The sequence below is a fragment of the Carcharodon carcharias genome, chromosome 18 (assembly GCF_017639515.1).
Source record: "Carcharodon carcharias isolate sCarCar2 chromosome 18, sCarCar2.pri, whole genome shotgun sequence".
Lineage (NCBI taxonomy): Eukaryota > Metazoa > Chordata > Chondrichthyes > Lamniformes > Lamnidae > Carcharodon > Carcharodon carcharias.
The window spans coordinates 81,139,807-81,152,305 of record NC_054484.1 but is presented as its reverse complement, the minus strand read 5'-3'; the positions used below and the strand labels follow the sequence as shown (position 1 = coordinate 81,152,305).

Genomic DNA, 12,499 nt, shown 5'->3' with positions numbered 1-12,499 from the left:
GTGTGTTTGTCAGTGTGTGTATATTTGTGTGTGTGTGCCTGTGTGTATATTTGTGTGTATTTTTTGTTTGTGTGTGTATATATGTGTGTGTGTATATATGTATGTATGTGTGTGTATGTATGTGTGTCTGTGTGTGTATGTTTGTGACTGTATGTATGTGTGCATGTGTGTCTATGTGTATGTATCTGTGTGCATGTGTGTCTGTGTGTCCGTCTATGTGTGTATGTATGTGTGTGCCTGTGTATTTGTGCATGTCTGTGTCCATCTGTGTGTGTATCCATGTGTGTGTGTGCTTGTGTATATGTGTGTGTATGTGTGTCCATCTGTGTGTTTGTGTGTGTCTGTATATGTGTGTGTCTGTATATGTCCATGTGTGAATGTATGTAGTAGTTATCCCAGTGTTTACACTGTTGTGGAGGATGATGGCATGAGATAAAGTGGGAAAGTCCCTGTGTGTGCTACACATTCATTCTGCTTTTCTAACAAAGTTGTTGATCCATTTTAAAGAAATGGGTTGATGCATCCATTTAACAGCAGGGAGGAGCTTGGTACGTGAGTGTTAAGTGTCTGTATAGTAAGATAGCCCAGAGGTTTCTATCTTGGGGTGTACATGAGAAAGAAAAAAAAAATCACCACCGTTTTGTTCCCAGGAAGTCTTAAAGCACTTCACAGCCAATGGAGTACTTCTTAATGTGTAGTCGCTGTTGTAACGTAGAAAACATGGTAGACAATTTTGGCACAGCAAGATCCCACAAACAGCAATGTGAAAATGTCCAAATAATGGCCTGAATCTTCTGAGGAGCAGCGGATTACCGGATTACTGCTCCACTCCTACTTTTCTCCAGCGCAACTCTGCTCCGTATTTCTGGCCTGGTCTTCAGAAATGCACAGTGGTCTTCCATTAACCTGCTTCCTCGTAGCGCTGGATTGTCGGGGAAGACAGCCCTTGCCCCTTTTCATGGCACCAGCTGCCGTATTCTGGTAAGCTTTGGGGCATTTAAACAGTTTTTCAGTGTATTACTGAATGAGCGCATGGGCGAATATATTGGTGTGTAAGTCAGTAGGGTGGATGAGGTAAGTAGATAGGGTGGCAGGTGGGTAGGGTGACAGGTGCATGAGGTGGGTAGAGGGGGTGAATAGGTAGGTGAGTCCGGGGTTAGTCAGGTTGGGTTGGGAGAGGTTGTCAGGCTTGGTTAGGGATCAAGTGTTGGGGGCTAGTCAAGTTGGGTCAGGGGTCATGGTGGGGGCGGGGGGGGGGGGGGGGGGGGGGGGGGGCGGTGCGGAGAGTGTGGGGAGGAATCAACTGTGTAGTTACCCAGGAGTTAGACAAGGATTTTGCTATCTAACATTTCCTGGGTAAATATTCAGGTAAGTCGGAACCATCTAAAATCTCTGATTTGAACTTAGAGTCAGAGATATTTCAGAGCGTCCCAGGGTGCAGGGGAATTACCTATCGGAAGTACAAAATTCCGGGCCAATTCCCATGGAGTCAGTATGTCTGTGGGGCCCCGAAGTGCTTCTTGTGGGCGTACGTCAGGTCTCTGACTATCCGGAGACCAGAAAATCTGGTCTAATCTGTTTTAATGATGTTGATTGGAAGTTAAATGTTGACCATGGAGACAGATGAGAACTCCCCTGCTCCTCAAAATAAGTGAAGGGGATCTTTAGCATCTATTTAGGAGATGCTCGATTTAATGTTTCACCTGAAAGACAGCACCTCAACCAGTGCAGGGCTCACTCAGTCCTGCGCTGAGTGTGTTAGATTGTGTGTTGAAGTTTGTGGAGAGTAAAAATAAAGGCAAAAGCAAAATACTGCGGATGCTGGAAATCTGAAACAAAAACAAAAACTGCTGGAAAAGCTCAGCAGGTCTGACAGCATCTGTGGAGAGAAAGACAGTTAACATTTCGAGTCCATATGAAGGCAGTTGGGGAGAAATTAGTTTGCAAAGCACTGCGATGTTGTATTGCCGGGATCAGGTGGTGCTGTGGGTCCTGAGCTACGTAGCCCACAGCATTCTTCATTGATATCATAAAACGGAGCTATGTGAACAACTTTCACTCCAAGAAGTCCCACATTGCTAAATGTGACTTGAGGGCATTTGAATGTTTGGGTACCAGATCCTTCTGGACCAGCTCCCTAGAGCAAGCAGGACAAATTGCTTTTATACCTAGCTTTACTTTGGCAGCAGAATCAGATGTCTGCACTAAATCTTCATACTGAACAGCAAGTGGTGAAACTGTATCTAAAATAAAATTGAGTCAAAATTGCACTTATCCACACCAATGAACTGCAATTTTTTTTTACTCTTCTATGCAGTCACTTTGAAGAATGAAGCCTTATCATTAAAACAATTTTTACCTGGTTCTTAAGGGACACAGTAGCAACTTTTTTGCTTCCTCAGAGAGAAATTAACTGCAACAATCATGTGATCCTTTAAGTACTTTTACAGTAATTAGAAGCCACTCCCCTTGTAGGGTGCCAAGACACTGCTACAAAGAATGAGAACTGGGGACTAAACAAAATGCTGCACTGTAGGAATAATGACCGACAAGGCTTTGTCATGAGGAGTTTATAATGCACTGGGAACAAACATGTTTGTAGACATTCAGAAGGGCATTGATGATTTTTTTCCCCCTCGTGGCCAGCCATCTCTTGAGTTGTGTCTTAAGTGCAACATCTAGTGGCAAATAATTGACACTAATTTTCACAGTGCGTTTACAAACAAAATGTGCATGTAAAGTCAAAAGTTTTGCTTATGATCTTTAATGGGCTACGTTGCACTAATACAGTTTAACACTGTAATGACCACACATATCTGTAATTGTACCTCGAGTATTATTCTCCTGCCTGGGATGTATTTTATACAGTTTGGATTATCCATAGTGCAGTCCAGTTTGATATTTGTAAACGTATTGAAGTTGTGCTGGTATTTGTGGTAGTTAATGTAACAAATTGTAACTTAGCTATTTTCTAAGACAAACAGTTTTCTATTTCTATTTATGGTTGCCCTTAAATCAAGTTTATAAACTATCTTGGTGTTTACTTGCTAAATCATTGCTTACTTCTGCAGCAAAAGCAGCCCTACACTTCCACGCCTCACCTTGTGAGAAGGCTGTTTTATACATTACTGAACAATGTTTTTTCTAATCTTGTTGGGTGGTGAGTCATGAAATGGTGGCAATAGAATTTTTAAAGAGGCACCTCTGCAATCCTAAATGTCAAAAGACACGGCAAAGAAGAAACAGCACGTGAGGCTGTGATGTTGACACAAAACATGGAAACAGATGTATAAAAAATGATCTGGACAAGTTGTAATATGACTAGCCTGTACTTTCTGTTCTTGCCCGTTCTACCAAGCATTTTAATTTACTACTGATGGGAACATTATGCAAACTTTATAGAATTCTCGCATTATCACCTTTATGAAACATTTCCTGACGTTGCTTTGCCTTAGTGCTACCTTCCTGCACCAACTATCCAAACTGGCAATGCCCTTTACAGGAGAAAGTGTACATACCATATCCGAGCAAGCAGATGGCTACCCGTGTGAATTGCTTTGAAGCCTGGTTTGCAGGCTCTTAAAGACGTGATGGGATTCCACATGGATCAGAAGGCTGGTGACCAAGATAAATCTTTTGTGTGAATTGTATACCATCTATATCCTGATTGCCACACTTAGCTTCTTGCTGTGCTTTGATTTTCTGATTTCCCTCCTTACATATCAAAATCAGATATTGAACAGTCTGTTATACCAAATTTTAGGACTAATTTTGCTTCAGAAATGATTATAGCTTTAAACTGCCCATACCCTTCCAGTGTCATTTAGAAATCAACTCATAGGCAAGATTTGTCTTTACATACTCTGATAAAGATAAGGCAAAAGTGAAACGTGTTTGTTTACATAATGTTTACAACAGCACAGTTTTATTTTTAATAAACAAAATATGGAGTATTTATTGCATACTGTTTGGGAAAAAGGATGTTTTATGTGTTTTCACCCTTTGAATATAATGTTACATTTACTTATAGATATTTGGGTGATTTATTTATGTAGTTGGTAATTTTATGACTACTAGAATGGAATTTGTTTTCTGTGCCTTTTCTGTTTAAATGCATGGTTGAATATTTATTGTTTAGGAAGTTACTCAGATGTGTATTTTTGTATATTGCTGGATTTGGTGGTTCATTTTTGTTGTACATTGAGCTGCCTTAGAGAAAGGCAGTCTGTTAAGATCTTCCTAACATGCTGAAATACTCAATAAATCCAAATGCATTCACTGTTCAACTGCATGTTCATTTATATTAATATCTAATGCCCATCAGATTTCTTATTCTCATGGGAGTCTTGCTCAAATAAACACACCGCTTCCTTTAACTTAAATTCACTTCTCAATTTTGTTGATTTAAATTTACTGAGTATTGACACACAATATTTGTCAATGAGTTGGAGGTGGGGAAAAACGGAATCTATTTTACAATGGTGTCTATTTTACAATAACATCTATTTAAACAAGAGTCTTTATAAACTATTGAAAACGGAATTTGTATCTCCTAATAAAAACAGGATTAGTTTTTCCAGTGAGAACGTAGTGAATCCTTCTCCCAATGGTGTCTAGGTCCCCTGCCCAGTAGTTCGCCCCCACCACTTCCCTGGTGTCCAGCACCTCACCTACAGTGGTGTCTAGACACCAATCCCTGCCACACCTTCACCCATTTTGTTCAAGATTGGACAAGCCAAAACTTTCCCATTGGTGTCACTCTCTGTCTTTTGCCCTCCTTCCTGGTTCTTCTATTTCTTTGTGCCAACCCTTACCACCCCTCCCTCCCTCCAAACACCCCACACATATCTATTGTGGCATTTGGAAGGAATGCAAGTTTTTAAAAAATGTGTATGTCTGCTTTTCTCCCGTATCCTGCCATTTCTCACAGGGAAAAATGTGGCAGAACTGAAGGTCATCACATCACAAAGGCCCTAGGTGTTTAAGGTTTTATTCTAGAAATGGTTCATTTTCTTGGTGGTTCTCTGATACAGTACATTATGTAAGTGCTGCCGCAACTCAACTGAATGGCCAGAATTATCCCAAGACCATGAAATGGTTACAGTAAAATACAGAATGAACAGAAAATACAGTTTATTAAAGAAGGGCTATATTTTCCAACATTTGAAAACTAGTCCATTTTGAAATGTGACTCCATCAGTTTGTATCCCTTGGTTAGAGACTCTGGATCTAGGAGTCAAAGCCTCAGGATAAGGGGTCCATTTAGGACTGAGCTGAAGAGAAATTTCTTCACACAAAGGATTATGAATTGTTTACCTCAGAGAGATGTGGATTCTCAGTTCTTGTCTGACTTCACAATGAGAAAGGAGGAAGAGCTCTATGGATGAATAAATCGGGTAGGGGAATGCTAAGTCATTTTTTTAAAAAAAGAAACGAAAGCTGCTTACCTCATTTTAATTCAGGCTATCAATAGAAATGGAAATAAAACAAACGAGATATGGCAGGACAGGTCACATGTCTGGAATGTGGTTATGTGGCAGTTTGTGGATAGCGAGACTGTCCCAGGTTTCCACATCTGCAGGAAACATCTCTTGCTTTAGTCAGTCCGTCTCCGAATCGTTGAGCTAGGGACGCTCTGAAACATAAGGGAGAGGGAGGAATCTCTGTCTGGATAGTTTATCCCGAACAGTCACACCCAAAGAGAATTTAGGAATGGTTGAGAAGGAGGTCCCACAGACACCCGTCCTATTAGCAAGGAGAAAGTGTCCTCTCTGTAATAGGGGTTGTTTACAGACCACCTAATAATGGAAGGGATATGGAGGAAAAATATACAGACAAATTAGGGAAGTGAGTAAAAAACACAATAATAATATTGGCATGAAGAAAAAAGATTTTTAAAAATTTGTTTCCCTTCTGTACTCTCTTGTTTAAATTATGAGCAGGATTTTTACCTTGTCGCGCAGGTGTGGCCGTGAAAACCGACTGCCCCCACCGCGATTTCACGGTGGCTAACGGCCAGCCGGCGTGAGAGGCATGCGCAGAGCCTCAGCGCTGCCGGGGGTGGGGCGGGAGGAGCGCGAGCGCTGAAGTGTGCGCGAGCTCGGTGAAAGCTCCCTGAAGGCTCAGAGCTGCATCAGGGAGATGAAGATTTTTAACATTTCAAATGAAGAGTTGAAAAATAAGGAAAACATGTCCCCTGGTGTGACTCTGTCACATGAGCTGGGACATGTTAAAAATGAGTTTTAAAAGTTTCTACTTTTTTTAATCACCGGTCCAAACCTCATCTCGTCCTTGGATGAGGTAGCACAAAAAATGCAAAGGCCGCTTGGCCTATTTGTCCGCCTGCCAACCGTAAAGTTGGACAGGCAGGGAAAAATTCAATTTAATTAATTAATGGGCTTAACAGCCCTCTTAATTGTCAGTGGACGCACTGCTGACTCCTGTGCACACCCGCCAACCGAAATATCGTGTGAAATAACGGGCCGCTCATCCAATGTCATCAGGTGCTATTTCACGCTTGTGCATGTCAGGCACACCCCCACACCCCAAGCTTAAAATCCTGGCCTATGTTTTCTCATAAAACTGGATAATTGCTGGGCTGATAAAATGGTCACTTGCTGGTAGTTCTGGAAGATTCTAAGCCGTTCCAATGGACATAGGCCAAATTACCATCCACCTGGAATGTGACACTCCCTTTGCTTGTCTGAACATTCCAGCCAAGCCAACACAAAGGACTAGTTGACAAGACATCTGCACCAGCCAGCTCTGGACAAAGGCAGAAATATTGTGACTCCTCATCTCCAACGTTGTGCTAATGGCTCCACAGTTGGCTGCTCAAAATACAATAGGCTTTCATGAAGGTCCCAAGTACATTGTCAGTTGTATGGCTCGACCCAAAACCACCCTGTCACATGACCGAGACTTGAGCTGTTTGAATTGCTTTCATTCTACAGCTTTTGGATTCTGTCTTCAAATGTGGTTTAACCTCAGAAGAGAAAACCGGACTCCAGGCAGCAGCCTGTCTCTGACCTCCATCTCCTTCAAAGTCAGATCTCCAGAAAGAACCCTGTATTTCACCAACAGAATGATCTAATTCTCAGAATACAGGAATGCTTTGCTGCATCTTCAACTGCCTCAACTGAATTCCTAGGACAAAGACCAGAAATTCTGCCTGACAAAGCCACCTGGAAGAACCTTCATTGGACATGGACTTGCTGGACTCTACTCACGTGAATTAGTGCCGATACCTTTTGATTTTTTTTAAAGTAACATGCAATTTGTAACTTCTTTCCCTTTCTTTGCCTTTCTACCTTGTCTGCTCATGAGTGTGAATGTGTCACGATCCATCCCTCGGGTTTTAGATGTGTTAATAAATCCTAGTTTGGTTTCACCTTAATGAATTTGCTGTGGGGTTATTGTTAACATTGGACCTCAGAAACTGGGGTTTGGGAAACACACTCGACCCATTTTGACAAGGGAAAGGATACTAAGGGAAGCAAATTAAATTAGAAATTAAAACTACCTCTGTCACATACAGAAGTGCGGAACAGTAGTAATAATTCAATCCACCTTGCCTTCTTGTCCGTAACGAATAACCATCTCTCTGAAAAGCAATCCAATTAGTCCCATTACCCTCTCTACATGTATAATCCTTTAAGTTTATTTCCCTTAAGTGCTCATCTGATTTCCTTTTGAAAACATTGATTATCTCTGCAACCACCACCCCCTGTCGTTCCTAAAGTGTGGTAACCAGAACTGGGCAAAAAACTCTAGTTGGGGCCTAACCAGAGCTTTATAAAGATTCAGCATAACCTACCTGCTTTTGTACTCAATGCCTCTATTTATGAAGCCCAAGATCCCATATGCTTTGCTAACTGCACTCTGTGTGTCCTGCCACCTTCAAAGATTGATGCACATGAACTCCCAGATCTTTCTGTCCCTGTGTTCTTTTTAGATTTGTGCCATTTAGTCTATGTTGTTTCTCCCTATTTCTTCTCGCAAAGTGCATCGCCTCACACATCTCTGTATTAAATTCCATCTGCCACTTGTCTGCCCATTCTGCTCACTGATCTATGTGCTGCTGCAACCGAGGAAGACTGCAACAAATTACAAGACATTAATAACTTTGCAGAATCTGCATATAGTTGGCAAATGCATTTCAGCATAGATAGCAGAAGTGTTACTTTCCTTAGCAAAAAGTAAGGAGATCACATAGTACTTGGAAAATAAGAATCTAAATGGGGAAGAGGAGCAAAGGGGTCTGAGAGTACAAATACACAAATCAGTAAAAGTTGTGACATAGGTCAGTAAGGTTGTACAAAGAGCAAACCAAGATCAAAGATTTATTTCTGGAGGGATAGGAATAAAAAGTAGAGAAGTTATGGTGAACTTGTATTGAACCTGATTATATCACCTCAGAGTACTGTGTACTGTCCTGGTTGCCATGTTATAAAAAGGATATGGCGGAAATGAAAAGTGTCCAAAACAGATTCACAAGGATGGTGCCAGAGCTGAGGTTATATGAATCAGGGAAGATACGCATCATGACAAGCTGGGTTTCTTGAAAAAAGAAGGCTGTTGAGTGACCTGGCGGGCACTCATCCCACACCTTCTTGCCCACCCCAAGCTCAGCCCCATGATACGGGGGGTGGCGGAATGCAGGCAGTGCCAAAATCAGCAGCCCAACCACCATATTTAAATGAATAATCAAGGGTCAATTAGGCTTAATATCAACACATTTGACCCTGATAATATACTGCCCACACTATAAAACATATGGTACGGGCATCAGGGTGGGAGCAGGAAGCCCAATTTTTTCACTCAAATACTTAGAGCAGGAAGGAAGGAGGGGGTAGTCACTCTTCGGGAGCTGCCCTTTGCCGATTGCGGAGCAGCGTCCTTGCGTTGAATTCCCTCCTTCCTTCCTACCCGCTTCCTCCCTTAAACCCACCCCCTCTGCCCGCCCTCACCCCTTTCCCTAAACTACCCAAACCCTCCCAGCCCAAGACCCCACACTTGCATGCTTCGGGATCCAAGGTCTTGGGGTCCTTTCTTCACCAGCAGTCCAGACAGCTGCCACTGACGCCTTCCTGGTGTTGCTGGGACTGATGGAGCCAATGGCCAATCTGATTAGCTGGCAGTTCCAGAGGGTGGGACTTCCTCCTAAATGAAGGGCTGAGTTCCCACTCAGCCCTCATTAGTCCACCCGCAGTGCTTTATTGTTGCAGGGCGGGTCAGCATGGAGCATGTTGGCTCCATGCCAATGTTTCCGGGGTGGAGAGGGCCTGCCAACTGCACCCCCTGTATTGTTCTGCCCAATATTTCTACTTGTTTGAAAGAGCAAAACTAGAAGACATCAATGTATCACAGTCACCAAGAAACCCAACAGGCAATTCAGAAGAAACTTCTTTACCCAGAGAGTGGGGAACTCACTACCACAGGGAGTAAATAGTTCAAGCAAATAGTATAGATATATAGTAGACATCACTAGAGTGTAGAATGAATACTTCACATCCGTCTTCACCCAATGGAATGAGGATGAAGGTATCAAACTCGGGGGGAGAGACTGCCAGGTTCTTAAGCAAATTGATATAGGGAGTGACAAGGTGTTGGCAGGCTTAAAAGTGGAAAAATCTCCAGGTCCGGATGATTTGTGTCCCAGACTGCTGAGGGAGACAAGGGAGGAGGGGCTCTGACCCAGATTTTTAATTCCTCTCTGGCCACAGGGGAGGTGCCAGAGGACTGGAGAACAGCTAATGTGGTTCCGCTATTTAAGAAGGGTTGTAGAGATAAGCCAGGGAATGACAGGCCAGTGAGTCTCACATCAGTGGTAGGGAAACTATTGGAGCAAGTTCTGAAGGAGAGAATCTATTTCTGCTTGGAAAGGCAAGGTTTGATCAAGGATAGTCAGCATGGCTTTGTCAGAGGGAGATCATGCCTAACAAATTTAATTGAATTTTTTGATGAGGTGACCAGGTGTGTAGATGAGGGTAGTGTGGTTGATGTAGTTTATATGGATTTCAGCAAAGACTTTGACAAGGTCCCACATGGGAGACTTATAAAGAAGGCAAAGGCACTTGGGATACAGGGTAATTTGATAAGTTGGATTCAAAATTGGCTTAGTTGTAGGAGACAGAGGGTGATGACAGAAGGATGCTTTAGTGAGTGGAAGCCAGTGTTCAGTGGCATACCACAGGGATCTGTGCTGGGTCCCCTATTATTCGTCATTTATATAAACTACATAGATGACTATGTGGGGGGGTAGGATTAGTAAGTTTGCAGATGACACAAAGATTGACCGGCTGGTTAACAGTGACATTGAGTGTCTTGGGCTACAGGAAGATATGGACGGGATGGTCAAATGGGCAGATAAGTGGCAGATGGAATTTAACCCTGAAAAGTGTGAGGTGATACACTTTGGAAGGAGTAATTTGACAAGGAAGTATTCAATGAATGGCATGACACTAGGAAGTTCTAAGGAACAAAGGGGCCTTGGCGTGTGTGTCCATAGATCTCTGAAGGCGGAGGGGCACGTTAGTGGGTTAGTGAAAAAGGCACATGGGACACTTGCCTTTATCAATCGAGGCATAGATTACAAAAGTAGGGAGGTCATGTTGGATTGTGTAGAACCTTGGTGAGGCCACAGCTGGAGTACTGTGTGCAGTTCTGGTCGCCACATTATAGGAAGGATGTGATTGCACTGGAGGGGGTGCAGAGGAGATTCACCAGAATGTTGCCTGGGATGAAACATTTAAATTATGAAGAGAGGTTGGACAGACCTGGGTTGTTTTCTTTGGAGCAGAGAAGACCGAGGGGCGACCTGATCGAGGTGTACAAGATTATGAGGCGCATGGACAAGGTGGATAGGGAGCAGCTGTTCCCCTTAGTTGAAGGGTCAGTCATAAGGGGAGACATAAGTTCAAGGTGAGGGGCAGGAGGTTTAGGGGGGATGTGAGGAAAAACCTTTTCACCCAGAGGGTGGTGATGGTCTGGAATGCGCTGCCTAGGAGGGTGGTGGAGGCGGGTTGCCTCACATCCTTTAAAAAGTACCTGGATGAGCATTTGGCATGTCATAACATTCAAGGCTATGGGCCAAGTGCTGGTAAATGGGATTAGGTAGGTAGGTCAGGTGATTCTCATGTGTCTGTGCAGACTCGATGGGCTGAAGGGCCTCTTCTGCACTGTGTGATTCTGTAATTCTGAGTGTCCTTTAACCATTTTCTCTCTCCTTGAGATCGGGTGCCACCTTTTGTTGTGCAAAGAGGACCTGCTTTGGAAGTCATTTGGCATGTGGATGAGCTGATTTTGCATGTTCATGGTTGAAACCCTGGAGGAATTGACAATAAACAAGCAATCAAGTGCATTCTATAGCTGGAATGATTGCACTTATATGAACAATTGAAACACTGAGCATCCTGAAAGGAGAAACGCAATGGTTGCTTGAGAGGTTACAAGATATAACATCGCTGTGATCATCTCAGTGAAACCCGACTCCCTAAAGAAGGCCAGTTTAGAGATGAAAGAGGAGGATACACTTTCTTCTGGAAGGGGAAACCAAAGCAGGATCATTGTATCCATGGAGTTGGGTTCACCATCAAAAACAGAATCATAGATATACTTGCAGAACTTCTAATTGGCATTAACAAAAGTCTCATGATCTTGCTTCTTCAGTTTAGTGACAACCAAGAAGCCACAATCATCAGTGGTTAGGCTCCAACACTTGATGTTACTAACAAAACCAAAGAGATCTCTGATATAGATTTGGATTCTGTACTGGCAGCCATCCCAGAATGTGACAAATAAATTGTACTGGAAGATTTTAATGCCAGAGTTGGTCACAACTACATAATCTGGAAGAGCATTATTGGGAAAGAAGGCATGGGGAAATCAATTGCAAATGGTCTCCTCCACCTCATGAAGTGCGTTGAACATGGGCTAACCATCACCATCACACAAACACTTTTGTCAGATAAATCCAAGGCAAGGTAGAAACATCTCCAACCCAAGCATTCACAATTCTGGACTATGTCAATATCCAAGCCTGGGACAGGAAGGATGTGCCCATCAGCTGAGCCATTCGGAGTGTAAATGACTGCTGGACAGACCACAGACTCATATGGTCCACCATAAGTGTACACCTGGCCCCCAAACAACACAGACCTACCAAGAAATCCAGGACAAAATTTAACACCAACATTCTCCAGAATATAAAAACAAGAACAATTTCAGATGTAACTTTCTTCCTGTCTTGCTCTCACAGGCTCCAATGATGCCAGTGTGTAAGAGCTTTGAGGCAATATCAAATCTGTGATCCAAGAGACACACACCCAGATCAATGGGTTTGAACCTCGCAGGCACCAAGACTGTTCGACAAGAATGATAATGAAACTTGCAAAATGAACCACCAAGTCTTCATTACATGTCAAAATCATCCCATATCACAGCATAAACGAGAAGAATGCCTACCGCTCAAATCTGAAGCTCAGAGAATGATGCATGT

General features: G+C 42.9%; 1 protein-coding gene across 1 annotated transcript in view; it reads left to right on the top strand.

Annotated features, from left to right (window-relative positions):
* The first annotated feature begins 290 nt into the window (after positions 1 to 290).
* akap11 (A kinase (PRKA) anchor protein 11) overlaps positions 291 to 12,499 on the top strand; it is a 147,691-nt gene continuing 135,482 nt past the window's right edge. The window contains exon 1 of the mRNA XM_041211492.1: positions 291 to 981. The gene's annotated coding sequence lies outside the window, so the exon portion shown is untranslated. The remainder of the gene's footprint in view (positions 982 to 12,499) is intronic.